This window comes from Triticum dicoccoides, chromosome 1A, assembly GCF_002162155.2.
Source record: "Triticum dicoccoides isolate Atlit2015 ecotype Zavitan chromosome 1A, WEW_v2.0, whole genome shotgun sequence".
NCBI lineage: Eukaryota > Viridiplantae > Streptophyta > Magnoliopsida > Poales > Poaceae > Triticum > Triticum dicoccoides.
Window position 1 is genome coordinate 163,236,449 of NC_041380.1, and position 25,607 is coordinate 163,262,055.

The window sequence follows — 25,607 nt, forward strand, 5'->3', positions numbered from 1 at the left end:
ATTCTCAAGGCGGCTGATTTTGTTGAATTCTTCGGGGCACAATCTGTTGAAGAGGATAACGCAAGCTTGAGCATTGTATTGCAACATCTTCAATTCTTCTGCAGTTGTTTCACAATCTGGTTCTCTTCCATTGAAGAATTCACCTTGCAAGTCAATACACACAATTGCCCAAACGACGGGGTTATGTCCAAGAATATGCATCTTCATCTTATGCTTCCAACTAGCAAAATTAGTGCCATCAAAGTAAGGACCTCTATGGTGGTAATTTCCCTCACTAGACGCCATACTCTCCTAGGTTGTGAAACCAAGGATTATGATCACGAAGCTATGGAAATCATGGCAAATGGAGACCAAATCTATTATAACACTTGTAGATCGAAAGTAGGTCTAGAGGGGGTGATTAGACTACTTGACCAAATAAAAACCTAGCCTTTTCCCAATTTTAAGTCTTGGCATATTTTAACAACTTAGCAAGTCAAGCAATCAACCTACACGTGCAATTCTAAGAGTATAGCAGTGAAATGTAAAACATGGCATAGGAAGGTAAAGGGAGGGGTTTGGAAAGGAAAACACAATGTAGACACGGAGATTTTTGGCGTGGATCCGATAGGTGGTGCTATCGTGCATCCACGTTGATGGAGACTTCAACCATGAAGGGTAACGGTTGGGCGAGTCAACGGAGGGCTCCACCCACGAAGGGTCCACGAAGAAGCAACCATGTCTATCCCACCATGGCCATCACCCACGAAGGACTTTTGCCTCACTTGGGTAGATCTTCATGAAGTAGGCGATCTCCTTGCCCTTACAAACTCCTTGGTTTAGCTCCACAATCTTGACGGAGGCTCCCAAGTGACACCTAACCAATCTAGGAGACACCACTCTCCAAAAGGTAATAGATGGTGTGTTGATGATGAACTCCTTGCTCTTGTGCTTAAAATGATAGTCTCCCCAACACTCAACTCTCTCTCTCACATAGGAAAGCAACTTGGGGAAGATGATTTGAGAGGAAAGCAACTTGGGGAAGGCTAGAGATCAAGATTGTTGTGGTTGGATTGGAATGTCTTGATCTCAACACATGAGTAGGTGGTTCTCTCTGAGAAAATGAAGGCTGGAAGTGTAGGCACGTTATGATGGCTCTCTCACTAATGGAGAGGAGGGTGGAGGGGTATATATAGCCTCCACACAAAATATAACCATTAAACACAAAAGAGCCAATCGGTCAGACCGAATAGATGAACTCGGTGAGACCGATTCAGTTCAAAATGTGAACGTTAGGTTGTTCGATGGGACAGACATGATCAACTCAGTGGGACCGATGAGCTAGGGTTAGGGCAAAACTTGATATCAGTTTGACCGATTACTTCAACTCGGTGAGACCGATTTTAGTAATAAGCAAACAAAGAGTTGGTCAGGCAAACTCGGTGGGATCGATCGCTCCTTTCGGTAATACCGAAAATTTACAGAAGAGAAATAGAGAGTTAATACTGCAAACTCAGTGGACCGATTGCTCATTTCGGTGAGACCTAAACGTTACGAAGGGAAACAGAGAGTTTGCAGTCTCATCTCAGTGAGACCGAGATCCCTGTGGGTGAGACAGGACTGATTAGGGTTTCTGGCTATGGCTATGTCAAGTGAACTCGGTGACGCCGGATGAATCAAATGGTGGGCCAAGTTTGACTTTAGGTTTAGGACATATTTGGATTTGAGAAAATGGTTGAGGGCTTTGGAGCATATCACTAAGCATTTTGAGCAAGTAGACCATTAAGAAACACTTCATCCCCTTTTAATAGTGTTGGCTTTCCTATGGACTCAATGTGATCTTGGATCACTAAAATAGAAATGAAGAGTCTTGAGTTGTTGCCAATATTTGTCCTTAGCATTTTGAGGGGTCCATATCTCTACGCCATGCCATGCCAATCATTGAACTTTCTAAAATAATCATCTTGAAAGGATGTTAGTTCAATGAGCTATATGTCGTTATGAATTACCAAAACCACCCAGGGATTAGTTGCACTTTCACCACCACCGGTCGTAACCACGCATTTCGCTGCAAACATGCGGTGCTCCGGCAGTGTCACCGGGGTGGGTAGTCCCAGCTAGGGCGCGGCCGCAGTCCGTTCTGCCCAGAGCCAGCACAGACGAAGGGCCACCCCAAACCGGCCCAATTCAATGATGCCCAAAGCACCTAGATCTGGTGGTTGACAGACGTGCCCCCATGCCACTTTGCAGTGCCCCCCATGGTAGGTTTCCTCCCCGCGCCAGAGCCATGGGCGGTGTAACTAGTCAATCTCCTCGCATGCCCAAGGTGGCAAGGCAAAAATAGCCATCCAGTAGACTGTGGTCACCGACAGAACCGAGTTGAGGAGCACCAGCCCACATGCAAGGGCCGACAGCCTAGCCTTCCAACAGGCAAGCTGGGCATGCAGCTTGTCCAGGAGCGGCTACAGCTCAACCTTGTGTAGCGAACGCAGTGAGAGTGACAGGCCTAGGAACTTGCAAGGGAAGCTAGCTACCCCTGCCTCTAGCGACGAGACAATTTTGGGTACATCAAGGTGCTCGCAGCGGATGGGAAGCACGACACTTTTTTGGAAGTTGACCTTGAGCCCTGAGGCCAACCCAAATGCCGTGAGGATCGAGCGTAGGGCTTCCACCTCCGTCTTCACCAGGTTGATGAATAGGGCAACATCATACGCGTATAGAGATGTGCAGAGCGAAGGCATGCAGCCACACAGCTTAGAGAGCACACCCTCGTTGACAACCACGTCAAGGAGCTGCTGGAGGGGCTCCATAGCGAGGATGAACATAAAAGGCGATAGTGGGTCGCCTTGTCGCAATCCGCACCAGTGAATTATGAGTTGGCCTGGCACTCCGTTGACCAACACTCTCGATGATGACAACGTAACCAACATGGCCATCCACTCACACCACCGTGAGCCAAAATCTTATCAGAAGTATCACCTAGTTGTCCGTTGACCATTATGTTGAGTTCATAATCAAATTGGTTTCCCTTTTAACCACCCCTTCTCCAAGGATCCACCCCTAAACTAGTTGGTTGGAAGATAAAAACTTTGCCTAACTTAGAGCATCTACAGCCCAACTTGGCAAATCCGACCACCTATACTCCCGCGGGCGCATCCACGGACAGCGTCCGGCAACCCCTCATATGGGCTGCCGCACATCCAGACACCTCAAATGTGGAGCCTCAAGTCCATGCAATCCATGCACGTCGATCATATGATACAAATTGTCTGAATTCAACAGTTCGAAACAAAGCAAAGAAAATCATAGTTCAACAACCCAGACATGCCAAAATGAAACAACAGACATGTAGGACTTCGACTCCCCTGGCCTACCCAAAACCCTTCCCGGACCTTGCGCCTCCGTCCTCCCTATTTCCTCTTCTTCCTTCTTTCTCGCTTGCCTTCGCTGTCGCTCCACCAATCCGGCCGCCACCCACACCCCTGTTGGAACTCTACGTATCCATTACCTCCAGCGTTCCAGCCGGGCTCCATCCCGCTTCTCCTTCGTCATCGTTCAACCCCTCTCCTCCGACCGCCATGCTAGGTACCATCCGCTTCTGCTATACTCACCATGCTTGGCAATTATTTGATGAATTGCCGAAGCTAAAAAAGTTTTCCCTTCTTTCCAGTAATGGATTCTGATTTGGAGTACATATATGAGCACTATGTTGAGTCGCCTGAGGAGGAGGGGTACTCGGATGAGATGGTGATGATGTAGGCGGTCCTTGAAGACGCGGAGCGTGTAGAGGAGCATGTTCTCAATTTCAAGGGCTTGATCGAGGGTCATCTTGTTCTCCACCACAATAGTGCGCGCAACCATTTGATACTGATGGTCGACTACTTCGCCCCAAGGCACTCTTCGCTAACCATTTTCGCCGGTGTTTTCGGATGCTCAAATTGTCTTCGATCGTTTGTAGCATGGCGTCCGGTCCTATGATGACTACATTGTCTTAAAGAAGGGCGCCATGGGAACGATTGGCTTCTTTGGTTATCAGAAGTGCATGACCACACTACGAATTCTTGCATATGGCACGTCCGCTGATTCATGGGATGAGTACCCACGGGTGTTTGAGAGCACATGTGGAGATGACATGGTCAGGTTTGCAACTACCATGGTCGAGGTGTTCGAACCTTAGTACCTGAGAGAATCAACTGTAGCACACATCGAGAGGCTCCTAGCAATCTCAGAAGCAAGAGGGTGGCCGGTTTTACTTGGATCTCTTGACTGCATGCATTGAAAATGAAAGAAGTGCCCGAAAGCTTTACAAGGGAAATATCAAGGTCATGTTAAGAAGCCCACCATCATTCTTGAAGGAGTTGCATCACATGATCTTTGGATTTTGCACGCATTTTTGGCATGCTCGGGTCTCACAATGACATCATTGTGCTGCAGCGATCACCATTGTTTTCAAGGTTGACTGGAGGAAAAGCTCCTCCTTTTTTTGACTATACACAGTAGGGCAAAGCCCCACTGCAATTTTTATATCAATAAAAGCCCAAGGGTATGAAGTATAACAGAATGCAGAAAAGAAAAGAACATCGCTCGAGGGGAGCCCGAGAAGCAAAAAAAAGAAAAGGCTAAGGCTAAGGGTAAGGGTAAGCTAAACAAAACAAAAGATTACAACTATATTACAATGAGAAGAAACTCTCATGCCATGTGTTCTAGCCATGTGGTGAATGAAGCCTCATGCTTGTCCTTGATCCTGTATTTGAGCCATCTGAGCTCCATGATGAAGATTGTCTTCCAGCTATTAAAAGAAGGTTGTATGTTTTCAAAGATCAAATTATTCCTGGATATCCAGATAGCCCATGATCCCAGTATAACAATTTCCATTGCAAATGGTACTCTTGGTTTCTGGATTAAATCTTGAATAGCCTCCCATATGGATGTTGGTGTGTCCCTGTTTGGGCATATGAAATCCCAGCACCTGGCAGCAAATGGGCATTCCCAGAATAGGTGGAATAATGTTTCTTCGTGCTGACATCCCATGAGTGCACAATTGTATGTTTCCATGTGAAAAGTTTTCCTCCTGAGAAGGTTCCTTGTATTGACCCTATCATTCAACACCATCCAGAAGAACATTTTGTGCCTTGGCTGACATGAACTTTTCCAGATCCATTGGAAGTGTGGTGGCACAGCAGTTATGCTAATCATAACCCTATAGGCTTTCTTAGTGGAGAACTATTGTGATCCCCAAATGTAAGACTAGGTGTCTGTAAAATCAATGTGCTCTGAGGTTTTAATGTCATCACATATATCTCCAAGTTGTAGGAACTGTCGATATGCATGTGTTGTCAATGTTAAGTGAAATAGATCCTCCATGAACTCAGCTTGTAGGGCAGTGTGGACAGTGATGTGTGTGTCTTTTGCAAAAGACAGTAACTGTGGGAACTTGTGGTGCAGACAATTAGAGGACCATAGATCATACCAAAATGCAGTTGATTTACCATCACCCAAGTTGCATTTAGCCATAGTTTTGTAAAGATGCCCCAACTTTAGATTTGCCTTACACCAAAAAGAGCCCTTCATTTGATCACCTGGGAGCTAACCATTATTGTAATATGCTTCCCAAATTATATTAACCCAGGGGATATCTTGCCTGTTATAAAATTTATGCAGATTTTTCGGCAATAAGTGCCTTGTTCTGAATATCAGGTCTTTGACCCCCAACCCTCCCTGGTTCTTTGGTCTGTAGACAGTCTGCCATTTAACCATAGCGGGCCTATGATCTTCCATATCAGAACCTCTCCAAAGGCAGTACCTGAGATATTTAATTATTTTTTCCTTGATTGTTTCAGGAATATCCAGGAAGCACATGAAGAATATTGGCAGAGAAGAGAGGATTGATTTCACAAGAAGCAGTCTACCTGCCTGAGTCATGAAAGTAGCAAGCCCCATGAGTTTGTTAGCTATCTTTCTCACCAGGGGCATACATTGTTCCACAATGGGTTTTTGCAGACCGAGTGGCATGCCAAGGTATATGATTGGGAAGCTTCCTCTCTTGCAATTTAGAGTGTGTATCATGAGCTCTGTCCTTTCTTCAGACAAGTTATTTGGAACACGATTTTACTTGTTGTAATTCACTTTCAGACCAGTAGCATCTACAAATATGTTTAGAAGAGCTTTCAGACAGAATAACCGCCTTGCATTTGCTTGCATCATCACCAGGGTGACATCTGCATATTGAACCACTGGAAATTCTGGAGCTGAGTTAAATGTCAAAGGTGGGGAAATTAGGCCTTGCCTCATTGCTTTATTGAGAATTGTCTGCAAAAGATCTGCTGCTATGAAAAAAAGAAGTGGTGAAAGTGGGTCACCTTGTCTGACACCTTGCTTGCAATAGAACTTCTTTCCTGGGACTCCATTTAACAGTATGGCAGAAGAGGCACTCTGGAATAGTGGTTTCATCCACATGATCCATCTACTTACAAAGCCCTTGGCTTGTAGAATGCTTATTAAAGCCTTGAAGTCAATGGTGTCAAAGGCCTTCTCAAAGTCAAGTTTTAGAACCACACATTCTCCTCTTAATTTGTGACATTGGTGTATATATTCATATGCACACCCAAGACAATCATGTATTGATTTGTTTTGCAAGAACCCATACTGGTTGATGTGTATCAACTTCAAAATAATCTTTTGTAACCTGTTTTCAAGCAATTTTGTGATGATCTTGAGGCAGCTGTTGAGGAGGGAAATTGGCCTGAAGTCATTTGTAGTTGCAGGGTTGGCCATTTTAGGTATCAGAGTGATGAAGGATGTATTGATGCTCTCCAAATTAATATCACCTTTATAAAATTCATGTATCAATCTCCTCACATCAGGCACAATAATATCCCAACATGCCTTAAAGAATTCATTGTTAAACCCATTTGGCCCTGGTGATTTGTCTGATGGTAGCTCTTTAACCACCTGGTTAATTTCGTCATCAGTGAAAGGTTCTTATAGCTTGGAAAACATACTTGGGTCCTCAACATTGCCATATAGTGAGCTAAGATCAAAGTGCATTGGTGTGTTGTGAGATGTTCCCATCCTCTTTTTAAAAGCTTCCCATATGATTGCTGCTTTATTCTCATGATCAGTAAACTCCACCTGCTCTCATTTTGTAGAACAGCAATGTAATTGTGTCTGTGGTTGATTGTTGCTTTTGTATGAAAGAATTTGGTATTTTCATCACCAAACCTTACTCCTTTAATCTTCCCTCTTTCGCTTCCAGTAAATTTTCTATTTTTTTAGTAGAATCAGCAGTTCTCCTTTGAGTATCTCTCTGCAGTTCCATTCAAGATCAGATAATGCTTTGTATTCTTCAAACAAATCTCAAAGGAAAATTCTAGCATTGATGTCCTCAATTTTTCTTCTCAAGCAAGAAAGACTTTTGGACCAGTTCTTAAGTGCTCTTCTCAAATTCTTCAACTTTGCATTGATACTTTTAGTTGCATCAGTATATCCTACTGGGATGCTCCAAGCAGATGAAACAATGTTTTTAAAATCACTATGCTGTAACCAATGGTTTCCAAACCTGAAAATCTTAGATTTTGGAATCATGGTACCAATTTTAATCATGCAATGCACATGATCAGAGATTGGCCTGGCTAGAGGAAGAGCCAAAGTATCTAGGAAAGATGACATCCAAGAGGTAGAGGTGAAAAACGAATCCAATTTATCTAAGAGAGGGTTATCCTGCATATTAGTCCAGCTATATTTTCTGCCTTTCATAGGCAACTCAATTAAACTAAGGTTGTTGATGTCCTCATTGAAAATCAACATATCATTAACATCTCCTACTGGCCTATTTCTATCTTGTGGATCTCTGATGAAATTGAAATCACCCATAACAATCCAATCCACATCTGGAGGCATATGAATATTTGAGAACCAATCAATGAACTCAGCTTTGCCATTGTGTTCACAAAGGCCATAGATGTTTGTCAAAATCCAGCTTTGTTGAGATAAGTGACTGGTAAATTGAATGGACAGAGATAATCTATTTTGGAATATTTGTTCCCCAGAGAAAAGGGCCCCGTTCCAAACAACTAGCAAGCCACCTGAAGCTCCAATGGAAGGCAGATATTCAAATTTGTTGAATCTAGTGGGGCAGATGTTCCTGATATAAGCCAGATCAAAAGTCTCTCTTTTTAGTTTCCTGTAGACAAACTATAGAGCAAGCACTTTCCTCAATTTTCTGCTTCAAAGCTAGCCACTTGGCCTCAACATTTAATCCTCTAATATTCCAGTTCAAAATGTTCCATGTTCTGTTGTTACTCATGATTAAAGATACCAGAGTCTGTGCTTATCAGACTAAAATCAAACCACTTCAGCAAAGAAAAATCATACAACTCACAGAAACTGATTAACATAGTGCTCCATAGCTTGACAATGCATATTAAAGGTGCAGTCTTACAGCAGGATAGACAAATTTCATGCATAACCCAAAACATCATAAAAGTTCTGACCATAGCAACATCATTGTTAGGTATTACAGGGGGATACAGTTCCCCATCAGTAGAACTAGTTGGTGAACTAATCATTTGGGAAGATGTGCAACATTTTCTTCCTCCATGGCCAAGGACATCTTGCCAGCTTCCATCAATGATTGTTTGTTCTTTTGCTTCTTTGCAAGCTTGAGCTCCAGCTCCCCATCAGCCACCTTGCAAAAGGATTTTGATGAGTACAACATGGGCTGGTATCTGGTTAATGGTATCTATCCTCCGTGGGCTACCTTTGTCAGCACCATCTCTAACCTAGTTGACCAGAGAAAAGCTCACTTTCCCCAAAGACAAGAAACAACTAGAAAGGGTGTTGAGAGGGCATTTGGAGTTCTGCAGGTCCATTTTGCAGTTGTTCGTGGACCTGCTAAACAATGGGATTCTGAGACCTTGTGGGAGGTGATGACATGTTGTGTGATCATGCACAACATGATCGTCGAGGATGAGGGTGAGGATGCTGTCGCGGCTCTATAATTTGAGAACATGAGTGATTCAATCGAACTTCTAGACCAGAATCCAGCCACATTTGAAGAGTTTATTCAAATGCATCAACAAATTCGACACCGAACAACTAACGAGAAGCTAAACAAGATCTGATTGAGCATCAGTGGGCGGTTAAAGGGGACAACAATGTTGGGGTGTAGTATTTGAACTTTTTAAAATTCGAACTAGTCTTGCATGCGGCTATTTGAACGTCAGTACTCTATGTATGCGACTATTTGATTGTGTGGACTTAAATAAATGAGGGAGGCCGGATGTATGCGGGCAGCATTGGATGGCGGCCTCCCGCATCCGTGCGCACGGACTAGCCCCCTATCCGCGAACGGATGACAGAGGAAATTCAAGGGTTGCCCCATACATTTCAAACACCTTTTCAACAAACCGGATGAAATTCATGCAAATATGACCGGATTTCATATAAACATGCCAGATTTCATACAAACTGGACAAAAATGTTACATTTTGGACATATTTTTAATTAAAGGATAAAACTATGTGCACATACGGTTGCACGGAGCTCCACTCCCATGACATGGATACACTACACTAGTCTACGTCCAGCCGCGGTCGATCCTTTTGTCTTCCTCATGTCCGACAGCCCGCGCACCGGACTGCCGGGAGCCCCAGAGGTATATTCTTCCACCATATCTTCCAATGTCAGGCTGATGCTCATCGGAGTGGCAAAGAGGGTGCTTTAGCCGGAGGGAAAGAGGGGCAGCTCTGCTTCCATGGAGCCTAGGCGGGGGTCGATGATGGTCTGCGCAGAAGGACCGGGCAAGTCATCGGCTGTGCAAGCTAGCAACACACCAGCGGTGGCCTTCTACCCAAGCGGTGGCGGCCTCCCATGTTCTACTTTCCCTCGATGCTGGCAACAGAGACTGATGTGTCGGCCACTGACTCGTCGATCTCTGTGCAGGCGGCTTCTTTCTTTGCCGGTAGGGCATGGTTATGCGCGCGTTAATGATGGATGGGGCGGTCGCATGCACGGGAGGCGCTGTACGACACGGCGTAGTCCACGGCAGTGACGATGCCCGTGCCGCCGTGCTTCCCACCGTGGCGGCTTGGAGCAACTCGCCACTCCTCGGCAAGCTGACTTGGAGCAGCGAGTTGCTGAACCACACGCCGGCTTGGGCGGCAACTTGCTCCGTCAAGCTAGGCGAGGGAGGTAGAGCTGCGAGTTGCCTCGCTCGTATCCGGCGGGCTCAGTGGGCCACCCAGCCAGCTTTTATGCCGGAGAATTGCTCTTCCTGCTTGTCAGATGCCATCGAAAGGGTGAAAAAAATGATGGAAGGAGGAGATGGGGAGCAGCGGAGTGGTGCTATTCTTGCACGGCGTCCGGCCTCCGTTAAATAGAGAGCGGATGGGAGGAGCTTACCCGACGTTGTGTTTAATGTCGCCCTGCTCATGAACGGACGTGCAGTTGGAGTAGGTTTCTTAGCTTACGCGCGAGTTTTAATGGAGATGTTTGAATGTGGCGAGGAGGCGTGTTCAGTCAGGCGTGTAGTAGGCGGTGCCCTCAGCCGACACGCCGCTTCAATGATGAAGGCAGTGAGAGGCCACGTCCGTCATGCAGCCAGCACGTGACATGGCGATGACTACTTGCCACGCTTCCAGGCAAAAAAAGGCACTTGCGGGAGCCTTCAAGGGGTAACCGTTGGGGACTTGCTCCCACGGGCGTGGCGTCTGGCCCATTTACAGGCTTGTACGTAGCTTTACTAGGGCTTAAAGATCAGCCCCACCCCAGCACCACACACACTCACAAAAATCAGGGTGCAAAGCTTATTGCGTTTTCTTGATTAAAAAAGTGTAATTTAGATATTTTGCAGCAGGCATGAGAACAAATAAAAATAAATCATGTACTATAAAGTGGATTCGGATTTTTTTAGCAACAGAGGTGTGCGTTCCATTATTTCAAGACCTTAAAAGATCGGTGTGCAAAAAAATGGTGCCTCACTGTTTACTGAAAAATTGAGGTCAGTAACTACAAAATTCTATAGACCTCGTCAAGACAACTTGGAACATTTAAGCCAATATAAAGTTGGATTTCATACACGATCATAGCTTCAAAAACACTATAAGACCTTATCAGCCTGCCCCAGTTCAAGTATTCAGGCTTTGCCTGCGCCTCTACCATTATTTCTCTTCATCTGATTGAGAAGGTCCATCAACCGCGTCGACAAAGTACTCAACTGCAAGCAAATCAACATGCATATGAATGGATACAAATTTTCAAAATTAAAGTCCCAGTTGACATTATAAAGAAGCACTCAAAATCACCTATGTCATCATGCTCCGTGGAATCAAGTAAGATATCAGAATCCGAAGGCATGAATGGGTTGCCTGCATAGTTCTCAAGAGCTGCCAGGTCTGAAAGTCAATAGAACAGCCTTTACTAAATGATAAAAAAACTAGACCAAATTCATGATCTGAGGCAGATGAGTTAGCTAAAATTTATAATGGAACATAGTTACACCAGGAAACGTGCTTGCTATTTTAGTCTGTACTCTGATCACCCAAAAAGTGCAAAGACCAACATGTTATTGAAGTCAATTCCAAGAAGAAAAGTTAAGGATAATAGCACACTTTTACTATAACTGTATGGCATGTTGCCCTTATCTCTTTTCTTTTGCAATAAAATAATAACAGCTATATTACTGATTCTTGCTTTGCTGCTAGTAGGATTTGAACATATATTCCACAATTATCTCTATCCACTATAAATTAGCATACTAATTTCCTCAATTAAACAAGAGATAGGCTATAAAACGAATATATCACCATATATACCATGATTTCCAATCTAATGAAGCAATGTTTCTATCTTGCGGTATCAATATGCGTGACAACAAATGGTAAGATCTCCCAAGATAGAACATTACCTCCCAAATTTGTCAAATCTGCAGATAAATCAGAAAGGCTGAAATCCCAGATCTGATGCCCTAAGGAAGAATCATCACCGCTATCTAGTCCTATTTCCAGAGGCCCTCCATTTGCCACATCAGCTCCAATGGCGGTATCTACTGCTGCTGCATCCACATCCATCTCTGATAACTCAGATGGAGTGAAAGTGAGATGGTTGCTCGACATTCCGGATGATGAACTCATAGCAATCTCAGATGACACAGTACCAAAGACTGTTGCAGCATGTGCAGCTTCAGGTAATTCATTGTCCATTATGCTTTAGCAAGACAAGGCAAACGTTAAATGAATAATGAATGTGCTGAGAAAAGAAATCTAATTATAGTAGGCTGGTAGATTTGTACACCATCCTAAGAACAATCATGGTTGTACAACTCAAATGACAATGGACCAAAAGAAGGAAAAAATCATTTGGTTATGTTAAAGTTCACATTTTTCTTGGGAAAAGCTAAAATAGTATTCGGCAAGTTGTTCTAGACTTTTTTATGCTTTGTATGGAACCCTGTATTGGAGGATTAACCAGTAAATAAAAAGAGAAACAATAATTACTAGATGGATTAACCGATTAAGCAGATAATCCCATGTAAGTCTAAAAATGGACAAGATAATGATATGTACAGGACAAAAGCATTAGTTTCACTTTCCAAAGTATCATAATGTGGTTCGCTGGAAATAAACTGCAAAAAAGATAGATAAGCAAATGGAAACCAGGCAATGAAGATGCTTACCCATTTGCTGAGCTCATACGAATCGGGTGATAGGGCATTCCATTTGCTATATGGTAGCCTGGTGGACCACAAGCCATTGCATTAACATGAGGCTGACCAGCAGCAGGTATTCCAGGTTTCTGAAGTACTGGATATCCTATAGGCAAATTGTTAACTGCGCTGATGACAGGAAGTGTCGCATAAGAAAAAACGAAAAGAACTTCACAAAAGAACCAGACCAATAAAAAATGAAACAAAGCTAAGTATCAACTCACAAAATACCAGAGATAGAATGACATTTCATTGTCAAAAGAGAAAACTTAAAAACTATCTGCCATGAGATAATAAGAAACTCAGACATGCCACAGTAATGACATCTTTTAATCCAGGGCAGAAGACTCACGTATTAGCATTACTGCCAGGAGCATCATTAGCACATGTATGGAGGAAAGCAACACCAAACAAAAGAAGTGCTATTAGAATCAAGGATTCAAGGTAGCCCCTTCAACTGGTTTAAGTCATACTAGTAAAAGAGCTCATGCGTTGCAACAAGAAAAAAATAAGTCCTCAAAAATCTGAAAACCAATTTATGTCAGACACTACAGGGACTTTACATTTCGATTTTGATTCCGATAGAGTCCCCCTTGTGCGTTGGTGATGGACGACAACTGGTCGAGCAGGGTGGGCATTTGTGAGGCGGCGCCTAGGATTAGAGCATGTTGGTGACGGGTGCCAACTGCTTGACATGATTGTTATTGAAGACGTGAGGGCAAGCTGTGCCCCACACACACCTCATTCACGTCCTCAATGGGACGATGGCCCAATACTAAATGGGCAGGCGTTGCCACACGAATCGAAACATTATTTGATTGAATTGCCCAATACTAAATGGGCAGGCGTTGCCGCATGAATCAAAGCATTATTTGATTGAATACCCTGCAGGTCATCAATGGTCATGTTCTCTTCTTTAAGATCAAGTTTGCCCAGCCTATTTCTGGAATATATATTTTTCAAATTCCGCTTAAGTTAGAGCCAATCAGCCATGTGCGTTTTTTTTGAGAAAACTCGCTTAACCAATAAAAGGACACCTTCCTTTATTTCTCTAGCAAGGTTGGCTTAGATGACTTGATTCGCGCATGCGGGCTCCTTCAACGTGACCATGGTTTGAGTCCTGGTTCAGTCATTTCTATTTTGAGGCAAAACGCTGCATGCAACGAAACGACCTATGAAAAAACAAAGGGGTATTTTGTGACTTATGGGTGGCATGGTGGGTAATTACTATCAACTTTAGGGTGGACCAAAAAATCGGGCAAACCCACTATCCTTTATTATTAGGTAAGGTATATAAAATTGTTTATCAGCATTTACAACTAGAAACTTCGAGGGAAACAATGGACCAGTCGTATGTGTTGTATTTAAAGATGACGACTGGACTTAACTTATAATTACGAAAACTTATCAGTAAATAGTGGTTTGCCAGAAACATATACTCCCACAGTAAACAAATATAAGTCGTTTTAGATCACTAAAACGTCTTATATTTGTTTACGGAGGGAGTATTTGTTTGTGTCCTTTATTGGCTGACTGCCATGGATAGTAAGAAGATAAGCGTAAGGGAGGTATTGGTCTTTCAGGTAACAACCTAACACAGGATATAGCAACCATCGAGTTCTTGTGCGAGTGACATGGACCATCAACAGGTCAACTAACATGCGACATCACATTATTATTATAAACAATGCGAACACTGAATCAAAGGATTTATTAATAACAAAACCATGAATAAAATCTAAAAAAATGTGTTAGAGCATCTCCAGCAGATCCCCTCCCCCCCAAAAAAATTCCTGGTATAGGGTGAGTTGAACCAAAAAAGGTGCTCCAGCAGATCCCCTTTCCCCAAACATTTTTTGGTGATCACCAAAGAAACACCCCAACACACCCTATATAGAGGAGTAGGCACCCACCCTAAAAGCGCCACTTCATCGGGTAACCATTAAATCCCACCGCCACCACCGGCACGCGCCTCTCCTCTACCGCCCACCATGCCGCCGCCGTTGTCACCGCCCCAATGGCCGGTGCACGCCTCCCCGCGTCGCTCCATGAGAGAGATCAGGAAGGAGGAAGAAAAAAATTGGCTCACAGACATGTCGGCCCCACACATCGGGGGTATACTGGAGATGAGTTTATTGGTAGAGCCCCTATAACCACTTATAGGGTGGGGGAAAGGGGGTGTTGGTGATTTGATGGAGATGCTCTATTATCGTATATATAAGTTTGTAATTGCATATTTACAAATGAGGTTCAAATCAATTATATAGGGATTTTAATAATAACTGACAAAAGTAAATCCTGCATATTACATCACAGCTTTGGCAGATAACACACCTCGTTACCTAATTTAGTTAGGGTATGATATGAGGATAGACATTACCAGGCATAGGACTCATTCCATTCTGTGTTGGAGCCAGTGGAACCTGCTGGGGTATTGGGCACTTCATCAAATTGGATTGGTGTTCCAATAAATGATTAAACAAGTTGATCTATTTTTTTTAATTTCAACCTTATGTAATAACCTTGAAAAAACTCAGAATTCTCTTCTTCAAGCTTCTTCCATACTGAAGGACAGAAGTGGAGGAAGGCTTTAGTGCTATAACAGATGCATCTAAATGCTGAGCTATCAAAATATCTCGAAAGATAAGGCATTTTAAAAATCAAAATATGCATCATATACTAAACATATGAGATAACAGTTTTCCTTCAAATTCCAGTTGGCGTGATGGAGTTATGAAATCCCCAAAACAAATGCTCTAAAATTTTCTAGAAAGAATGTTGAATAAAACAGATTAGTATTCATTTCAATACCATACAGATGTACAGTACATAACTACAAGATCATAATAGGTTTTATGTTAACTTAAGTACACGTCTAGTAGTGAATGTTCTATTGAGACGTATTTTGTATAATATTAGTACTCAATTTAGTCACTACATCAAAATAGTAACGGCTGATGTACAAACAACTATAATGTATCCAGGATAGGGCTCTCATCTTAGAAACCTTCATGTTCCTAGGCAACTAAAAGTGAACATCTAAAATTCTGCAAGAAGATTATCTGATAACAAGTTCTTCTATGTGATTGTTAAATTGTGATCCAAATTCTACCGTATTGGACTAGACGTAGTACATACAATATGGGCCTTTGCGTTGGTACCGACGCGTACGAGTACAACTCGTTTACTTGTCCTCCAAGGACTCTCATGTATTGCCCTCATATATACCCCATGTAGTCGCATCTCAGACGGTCTGTCGTCTCGTGCTTGTAATACTCCTTCTCATAGTGATTGCGCCTTCGTGCATCCGTGGTTTTCTCCCGCAAGGGTTTCCACGTACAAATCCGTGTCTCTTTATCTTGTTTATTTCTCGTTATTATCTAACAAGTGGTATACAGAGCCAAGTTTCAGATACGAGATTTGAGACGAGATATTAGGGTTCGGCTGTGCGCGCCGCCGCCGTCCTGCTATCTCTGGATCGGAGACAATTTCCGGTGTGAGCTACTATACGAGCCGCTGCAGCCGCAAGTCGCCGAGACCGACAGGATTTTTCGTTCTTGATCAGTTTACAAATCGAGCAGTCCACCGAGGCTTCCGCTACCCACCGTTGTCAAATATCAAGTCGTCGTGTCGGCTGTCTCCTGTCCACGCAATAAGGCCAACTCCACCGCGCGACCCCAAACGGACGTCTGTTTTGCCCTGATTTTGTCTGTTTGGGTAGGGAGATGGGGATGTGTCCGAGCGTGTCCTGGGATGCGGTGGCCGTGCGCCCAATGCGCAGACACATCCCGGCCGCATCCTGTCCGTGTACTTCTTTCCTTGCAAGCCCTTAACTTTTTTTCATCATTCATTTTTGGTACATGGAAATACATCACCAAATTTTGACTAAAAAAGCAAGACCAAAGAAAACAAGAACCACAAGAATACATTTTAGAAGATATCCAACTTCCATAACTGCTCCTGTAAGTTAGATTAGTGCCTTCTCGATGCATTCATTGTTGATCTGTGGAGGAGCTGTCTCCATCTTGCGTGTTTCTTTCTTCTTCGAGTCTAAAGAAGTAGGCGTTGCTTCCTCGCATCTAGTCTCGTGTCTAGCCTCTAATCTAGCAACAAGTGCACTTGTCTCATCTACAGCCTCTATGCTAGCTAAAAGTGCACGAACATCTACTAAATTGCGCTCTATCAATATATTGATCTACACTCTTCTTCCCAATACCAAAACATGCATCCATTCTAGACAACAAAATTTAAAGTTAGCACAACTAGTCAAATCTAGAGTACAAACCGAAGCTAAAAAGAGCACATACCCCATTGTTTAAGCACTTGATGAACACCCATCCGGGATGTTCCGGCGTTGTAGACACGCGGCGCACGGCCTTCTTTAGGCAGTGGTCACACTTAATGAGTGGCAACGGTGCACCGACGAGCTTTTGGGCTAGCACCGAGCCCGGTCGACCGCCATTCGTGTATCTGCCGACGGACCACCGACGATGTAGATCCGAGTGGCTAGAGGAGGATCCACTGCTTGCATGTGGCCTTGCGGCCCTGCCATGGCCTTCCGGGCCGGTGCCCGGCCAGTCCATGGCATGGCGCGGCCTACCACAGCCAGGCGAGCTCAAGACCGGCCGGATCCGCCTCAAATCCGGCCGGCGGGTGCGCAAAACAGGTGGCCGTGGTTGGGTAGCTCGAGGGCACGGAGGGGAAGGGTCTGGGTGAGCGCGCGTCCGAACTGCACAGCTACAATGGCAGCGACGGCGGCGGCGAGGGAAGAGTGGGGAAGAGTGGAGAAGAATGGACGGCGTGCGGCCAGAGGGAGGGAGGGGGGCGGATAGAAAAAGGTTGTCCCTGTGCCACTGACGGGCGGGCCAGGGGAGGACACGCATACATGACCCGCGCGTCTGTGTGTTGTCCGTTTCACCCGAAAGCGGTGCAAACTTGGGCCGAGGATGGGTCAAAAGCGGACAGAAAACGGACAAAAGTCCGTTTGTGCCCGCGCGCTGTGCCGTCTGGTTCATCCGTTTTACCCCAAACGGACGGGCGTGGACAGGATGGGGTCGCACGGTGGAGTTGGCCTAATCTGCTGCAATAGCGCATCACGCCCGAGGCTTCGGGAGCAAAGGATCTGGCCAGTCGTCACGTCCTCGCGTGAAGACCGGAGAACCATAGCAATCATCAAGTACCTCAACTAGTACTCCTGTCCTACACGTGAAGGCTACAGGGTTACTTTTTCTTCTCAAATTGCTACATCCACATCCAAACGATATCCAGGTGCTAGTTACTCTATTTCTTTAACCCGTGTACTAATTCTATAAAGAATTTTTTCTACCGGCTTGTACTACTTTTTGCACACAGATTAATCTACTCATAGCATCCATGAAGTACAATCTTCCGTTGCTGGACCGTGACACAAGGTTTACCCTATGGCAAGTCAAGATGCGGGCGTTGTTGGCACAATCCGACTATGATGAAGCATTGGATAGTTTTGGGAAGAACAGAATTCAGGACTGGACTAATGAGGAGAACATAATTGATTGCAAGGCTTTGTCAAAAATTCAACTCCATTTGCATAACAATATTTTGCAGGAAGTTTTGAGCGAGAAAACTGCCGCCGCTCTATGGTTAAAGCTGGAAGGGATTTGCATGACTAAAGATCTCACCAGCAAGATGCATCTGGAGCAAAAATTATTCCTGCACAGGTTACCCGAGGGAGGTAATGTTTTGAACCATATTTCTGAATTTAAGGAGATTATATCTGATCTAGTTGCAATGGAGGTTAAGTATGAAGAGGAAGATACTTCTTTAATGTTACTTTGTTCACTGCCAAGTTCTTATACCAATTTTAGAGACACCATACTATACAGTCCTGATACTCTCACACTTAATGAAGTTTATGAAGCTTTGAACTCTAAGGAGAAGACGAAATTAATGGTGCCTCATGATGGTTCGAGTTCATATCAAGCCGAGGGATTATCTGTTCGTGGCAGGACAAAGGAGAAGAACTCCAATAATGGAAACAAAGGCAAAAGTAAGAACGGCCACAAGGGCCGATCGCAATCCAGAGACAAAAAATATTGCAGATATTGCAAGAGAGACGGGCATGACATCTTAGAGTGTTTCAAGTTGCAGAACAAGGAAAAGAGGAAAGGTCACAAACAAGGTGAAAATTCTGCTAACGTTACTCATGATGATAGTTACGATGATGCTCTTGTCGTTATTGCTGGATGTGCTGAGACCAATGATGAGTGGGTACTTGACACCGCATGCACTTTTCATATGTGTCCACATAGAGATTGGTTTAATACTTTTGATTTCATTACTTCTGCTGGTTCCGTTTTGGGTTTTGAAAATTCACCATGCAAGATTAAAGGCATAGGTTCCGTTCGAATCAAGATGTTTAACGGCACAATTAGAACTTTGACAGATGTTCGGTATATTTCAAAGCTGAAGAGAAATCTTATCTCTGTTAGTGCCCTTGATGCAAAGGGGTATGAGTATTCAAGTGGAGATAGTGTTTTGTAGGTCACCAAAGGCTCCCTTGTTGTGATGAAAGGTGACTTAAGTTCGACCAATGGTCTTTACTACCTTCAGGGTTCTACCATTTTAGGTAACACTACTCCAGTTATTTCAAAGAATTCTGATTGTGATGCTGCTAACCTTTGGCATATGCGTCTTGGACATATGAGTGAACTTGGTTTAGCAGAGTTAAATAAGAGAGGTCTTCTTGATGGATATGAACCTGGTAAATTGAAATTTTGTGAGCATTGTATCTTCGGCAAACACAAGAGGGTGAAGTTCGACACTTCGACTCATACAACCGAAGGTAGTTCTTGATTATGTCCATTCTGACTTATGGGGACCATCTCGCAAGAAGTCACTAGGTGGTGCTAGTTACATGCTGACTATTATTGATGATTATTCGAGAAAAGTATGGCCTTATTTCTTGAAGCATAAATATGAAGCATTCTCAGCATTTAAGGAGTGGAAGATTATGATTGAGAGACAAACTGAAAAGAAGGTAAAAATACTTCGCACTGATAATGGTATGGAATTCTGTTCTAAGCAATTTAAGAATTATTGCAAGTCTGAAGGCATTGTTAGACATTACACCATTCCTTATACTCCTCAACAAAACGGTGTTGCTGAGCGTATGAATAGTGTCATGGTTCTAAGGCTGACAGTAGAATAGGGGGTTAGGAATGTAGAGGCAAGATCCTAGCTATGGAGGAGTTGTACACACGAGTTTACGAGTTCAGGCCCTTCTCGGAGGAAGTAACAGCCCTACGTTTCAGAGCCCAGAGGCGGTCGACTGAATATATGTGTGTGAATTACAGAAAGTGCGAACCCTTGTCCCAGAGGAGGGGGTGGCTTATATAGAGTGCGCCAAGACCCCAGCTCTCCTCCATTACACAAGGTTCAATGCTCATAAAGGAGGGGCGTTACTGGTAACGTCTGCAGTAAAGTGTTGTAAATGCCCATAAAGCTATGGTTCAAGTCCTGACCATTGCAGAGTGGAGGGTTTCTCATCTTCTGGTGGTCGAGTGTCTTCAAGGTGGTTGAGTGAGCACATCTTCATGGTCGAGTGGATGATGGTTTCTCTTCGACTGCTTCTGATTCTTTGTAGAGATGTCCTTGGGGAGGGTATGTTGGACAGATCCATGACCCTACCCTAGGTACATAGCTTCATCATTAGCCCCCGAATGGATCAGGGTTTGAGTGAGGAAGGAGTTGGGAACACTTCCGACCCATTCTTTGTGCTATGAGTATATATTGTTCTGGAACAATGAGTTGAGGTGACGACATTGAGTCCTTTCTCAGTCGCCTTGGTCCATTCTTTGTTTTTGTCGAGTGAATTTTCATGGTAGAATACCGAATGATGATGTAGAGGATGTTTATCTTCAGTCTGACAGGTCGCTCTGCTCTCCGCGGATTTCGCGGGATTCAAATTTTGGGAAGCGCGCCAGACGGACGGAACCGAGGTTATTGGGACGGATTAGGCAAGTCTCCTTGATCCCCGTGCCACCTTTTTCGCCACGTACTGCGCGCGCGACTATTGCGGGATTTGTTTACATTGTCTGGGTCCACCAGCCAGTCACTCGGGTGACGACCTTATAAAAGGCCCCGGACCAGGGCTCTGCCTCGTGCGCTCCCATCCTCTCTTCTTCTTCTCCCGATCTCTGCGTCACGCCCGCTTCCACTCTCGTCGCCGGACTCTCGCTCTCGCTCGACCCGTTGCCATGGGGAAAGAGAAGACGGTGGCACTAGAGCGCGCGAAGAAGGCGACCGCGAAGGCGAAGGGCAAGCGGACCAGTCGGGGCGGATCCTCGTCGAGATCCGGCCTGCCGCCGGGCTGGATCCAGGGTGACTGGATCCGCTCGACAATCACCCAGGACGACCACGATGACCTGGTGGAGGGGGGACTGATCCCCCATAAGTCGGCACGGCTCCCGGGGAATGAAACCGAGCCGCAACCAAGGGAGGGTGAGTGTGTTCTCCTTGCCACCCACATAGATCGCGGATTCTCACTGCCTCCCCATCCTTTCTTCCGAGTTTTTTTAACTTCTTTGGGTCTCAACTTCACCATTTCACTCCAAACACCATAGTCTATTTGGCTGCTTTCGTGTCGATGTGTGAAAATTTCTTGGGCTGTCGACCGCACTGGGGACTTTTCAAACACATCTTCAACCGCCGCTCCCAGTCGGTCAAAAAGGCCAAATCGAGTGACGAGAAGACACAAGTGATCCAGATGTGCGGGGGTCTGGGGATCCAGATGAGTAGCAAGAGTACCTTCCCAGCCATGATCCTCCCCGACTCGGTTTGGGGCTGGCAGTCGACTTGGTTCTACTGCAAGGATTAGCCGACCCCGGGTTAGTTGACTGGACTTCCTCCCTTTTCCTTGGCTCGAGTGAAGAAGCCCGCCCCCCTGAAGGTAGTTCGAGAAGAGAAGGCACATGTCAAGGTGCTGGTCGAGCGGGTCGTCCAGCTCGTCCGCGACGGGGTGACCGGGATGGACCTGCTGGAGGTCTTTCTCGGTCGACGCATCCAACCGCTTCAGGCGCATGATCATCCGATGTGTATGTACTCTGGGCTCGAGGATTACACTCAGATCCACCCGGAGGATGTCAGCAAGGATACCCTGGAGAAGTGGTTGATGGGGATCACCAGCAACAAAGACAATCCTCGGGGGTCTAGGAGGGTGATTCCATTCGACAACTCAACCAGCCGGAGCAGGTATAATTCTGTTTTATCAAGTATCTTTCCGATTCACCGTGTGATATCTTGTTTATGGTCGACTGAATTCCCTTTGATCGTTGTCCTTTCAGGCCCTCATCGACATGTACTCAATGTCCAATGGAGTGCAGGACCAAGACGCCGAGGAAGAAGCAAGCAGGGGCGAGAGCGGCGAGGAGCATTCAGATGCCGAGGAGGACGAGGAGAGAGATGAATTGACTGATGACGAAGAAGTCGACTCACCTCCTCGCAGGGAGAGGAGATCCAAACACGCTCACGACCCGATGAGCGCTCCGGACTTGGTGGCCGCGCCGATTGGTCTGTCTTCAAAGCGTCCCAGGACGTCTTCCCCAACACCGACTGAGAAGGCTCCAAAGCAGTCCAAAGTTGCACCGCCTCCAGCGCCGAAAGCACCGAAAGCCACCTCCTCCAAACTGCCAAAAGCTTTGCCCAAGATCAAAGTGACCGTTCCTACCATCTCCGGGTAACCATCTGACTTGTCCTTTTAATCGACTCGATTAACCGGACATAACCGATTGAATGCGGGTCTTTGCAGTGCTGCTACATCAGGAACCTCTTCTTTCCAGTACCGGGACGAGGAAATGGAAGATGCGGTAAGCTCCAACCCAGGTATAAACTCTTGCGATTTTCTTCTTGATTCTTTGGTCGATTGCATTCGAGTAGTTCACTTGGGGTTGAATGATCTGCCTTGCAGCTCACCCAACGTCATCGATCTTCCAGATGACGATGAAGATGTGGCTCTTAAGCCCAGGAAGAGCAAGAAGGTAGTAGCTGGTAGGATGTCTCAGCAAGAACCCACTACAACACCTCCCGTCCGTCAACCTGAAGACGCGGGCAGGGCCTCTGTGACCTTTGCTGCACCCTTGTCGAGTGAGCACCCCACACCGCCGACTGCGCCTGTGATTCCTTCAGTCATCCAACTCCACACCACGGAGCTCCAAGCCGCCGCACCTGGGTCGACTGCTCACTTTTTCACCAGCTATCCCGTCCCGGACAACCAGTCGGAAGCGGCTGCGGAAGCCATCCGACAGGCTAACATGATGATGGAGCGGGTGAAGACGGTGCATGAGAACAGCCAGGCTGCCTACGACGCTAGTGCTGCCCTTCGGGCCAATGTCCAGGTGAGTAGACTTTCCGACCGTTTTTGCTCTGTGAGGAAGTGTTACTCGAAAAAATCTTCTTCTGCATAATCTGCTGCTGTTTGCATCGAATTAGAGCACCCACTAGGTGTTTTGTTGTTTTTGGTAGTTTTGATCATCCACTCGGTCTGGGCGAGTGGGATCTGAACCGGTGGGGGCACGCTAAGTGCACCCACTGGGTGTAGTCCCCGAGACCGCGGTCGACTGCTGGCAGTCGACTGGGGTCTGAGTTCTTCTTTCTTTTCTTTTTTACTCCTTACACTCGACTCAGGTGAGCCGGTCGAGTAGGATCCGAACCGGTGGGGGCACGCCAAGTGCACCCACTGGGTGTAGTCCCCGAGACCGCAGTCGACTGCTCTGGTCCGTGCGGACCGGTCGAGTTGAGTCTTAGTCAGCGGGGGTACGCCAAGTGCACCCGCTGGGTGTAGCTCTTGAGACCGCAGTCGACTGTGTGCAGTCGGTTGGGGTCTAAGCGAACTTCTTTAGGTTTTATTCACTCGGAAGTAAACAACCTTTGATCTTATCGACTGATCCGGCTTTTTCCTTCTGCATAAGTCTTGTACTCTTATTTCTAAGTTTTCTGAACTTGAGGAGAAGCAGAGGCAACTCAACCTCGACTTGGAATTAGCCCAGCAGAATCTGAAGAAAGCTCAAGACGAAGCCGTTGGTATGGAAGGTAACTGACTGTCGACTGACTTTCAATATATTTCTTTGATCTCTTCTTTGATTCGATTGTTTCTTTTGCAGAGAAAATGAAGTTGGCTCTGGAGAAGAAGGACTCGGACCTCGCCGCCGCGCAAAAAGCAGCCCAAGATAAAACTGCTCTCGCAGACCAGAAGCTTGCTTCAATCGAAATGCTGGAAGGAGAGGTGAACAAACTGAAATCTTGTCTTAATGAAGCTAACCGCGAAGTGACCAGTCTGAAGAAGGACAAGGTCATCCTGAATGAAAAGTTGGAGTCTGGGATCCGCAAGAGGAATGACACGGAAGCTTATCTGAGGACTCTTGTCAAGAAGCTTTATCTCACGCTAGAAGGTATTTCTATTAATCCGACTGTGTTGATGCTTGCGATCGGATCTTGCTCGGTCGATTGACTAATTTTTGTCTATAGAATTCTGCCAAGACTTCGACGAGGAAACTGGAAGGGTCGAGACGGGTCTGGACCCTATCGCTTCTCCAGTCTGCGACGAAACTGCGATGAACGTGCTCTGACTGGAGTCCCGTATCGCCAGCGCCACAAGCTACCTCGTGCGCCTGAAGGAGGTAGTCTCTCGAATCGACTAATCGCTTTGGCCGGGGGCGACGCTTCAGAATGACCTAGAATCCCTAATGACTCGACTGAACGAGATCCCTGACCGAGTGCAAGAATGGAAGAAATCCTCCACCCGGTGTGGTGCTGACATGGCGCTGTCCTTGGTGCGAGTCCATTACATGGAGGCTCGTGAAGACAAGCTGGCTGCGATCAAAGTCGCTAACACTAAAAAGCATGACTTCCAGTCCTTCATGGAGACTTTCATTGTTGCCGCCACTCGGATCACTGATGGGATCGACCTGGACTCATTTGTGGAGCCTGCCAGCCCTCCTCCGGCCGAGTGAACAAACTTATGAAACTTGAATCTGCTTTAAATTTGCCTCGGAATGCCGAGTGATTGTCGTAACCGTTGAACTCCTTCGGGCTTGATGCCCGAGTACTTTTGATTTGCTGCTTGGAATTTTTAGGATTTATCTGAATTTGGTTTATTTCTGAATGTGCTTGCATTTGCCTTCGAATGGACTTTGCTCACTGCTTGGAATAGTCTTTGCGCTGGAGACGCAGCTCTGAGGTGGTGGCTCCAGCCAACCTGCACTTCGTCGTCCTTGCGGATAGGGATGGAGCAGACATTGTACTTGTGTCGTAGCTCCGAAGGAGAAGGTTGCAGTCGACCTGCACCTCGTCGTCCTTGCGGATAGGGATGGAGCGGACGTTGTACTTGTGTCGTAACTCCGAAGGAGAAGGTTGCAGTCGACCTGCACCTCGTCGTCCTCGCGGATAGGGATGAAGCGGACGTTGTACTTGTGCCGTAGCTCCGAAGGAAAAGGTTGCAGTCGACTTGCACCTCGTCGTCCTTGCGGATAGGGGTATGTTTCGGACTTAGGCGAGCACTGGACTGCAGCTAAGACTCCCGAGTGGGAGGACTGCTCTCCACTCGGTAGGATTTTTTCAAACCTAGGCGAGTACTGGACTGCAGCTAAGCCCCCTAGTGAGAGAACTTAGGCGAGTACTGGACTGCAGCTAAGCCCCCGAGTGGGAGGATTGCTCTCCACTCGATAGCATTTTTTCAAACTTAGGCGAGTACTGCACTGCAGCTAAGTCTCTTAGTGAGAGAACTTAGGCGAGTACTGGACATCAGCTAAGCCTCCGAGTGGGAGGATTGCTCTCCACTCGGTAGGATTTTTTCAAACTTAGGCGAGTACTGGATTGCAGCTAAGTCTCCTAGTGAGGGAACTTAGGCGAGTACTGGACTGTAGCTAAGTCTCCGAGTGGGAGGGTTGCTCTC

At 45.8% G+C, this 25,607-nt stretch overlaps 1 pseudogene; it reads right to left on the minus strand.

Moving 5' to 3' along the window:
• Positions 1-11,138: 11,138 nt before the first annotated feature.
• The window catches only part of LOC119276560, a 24,527-nt pseudogene continuing 10,058 nt past the window's right edge, over positions 11,139-25,607 (minus strand).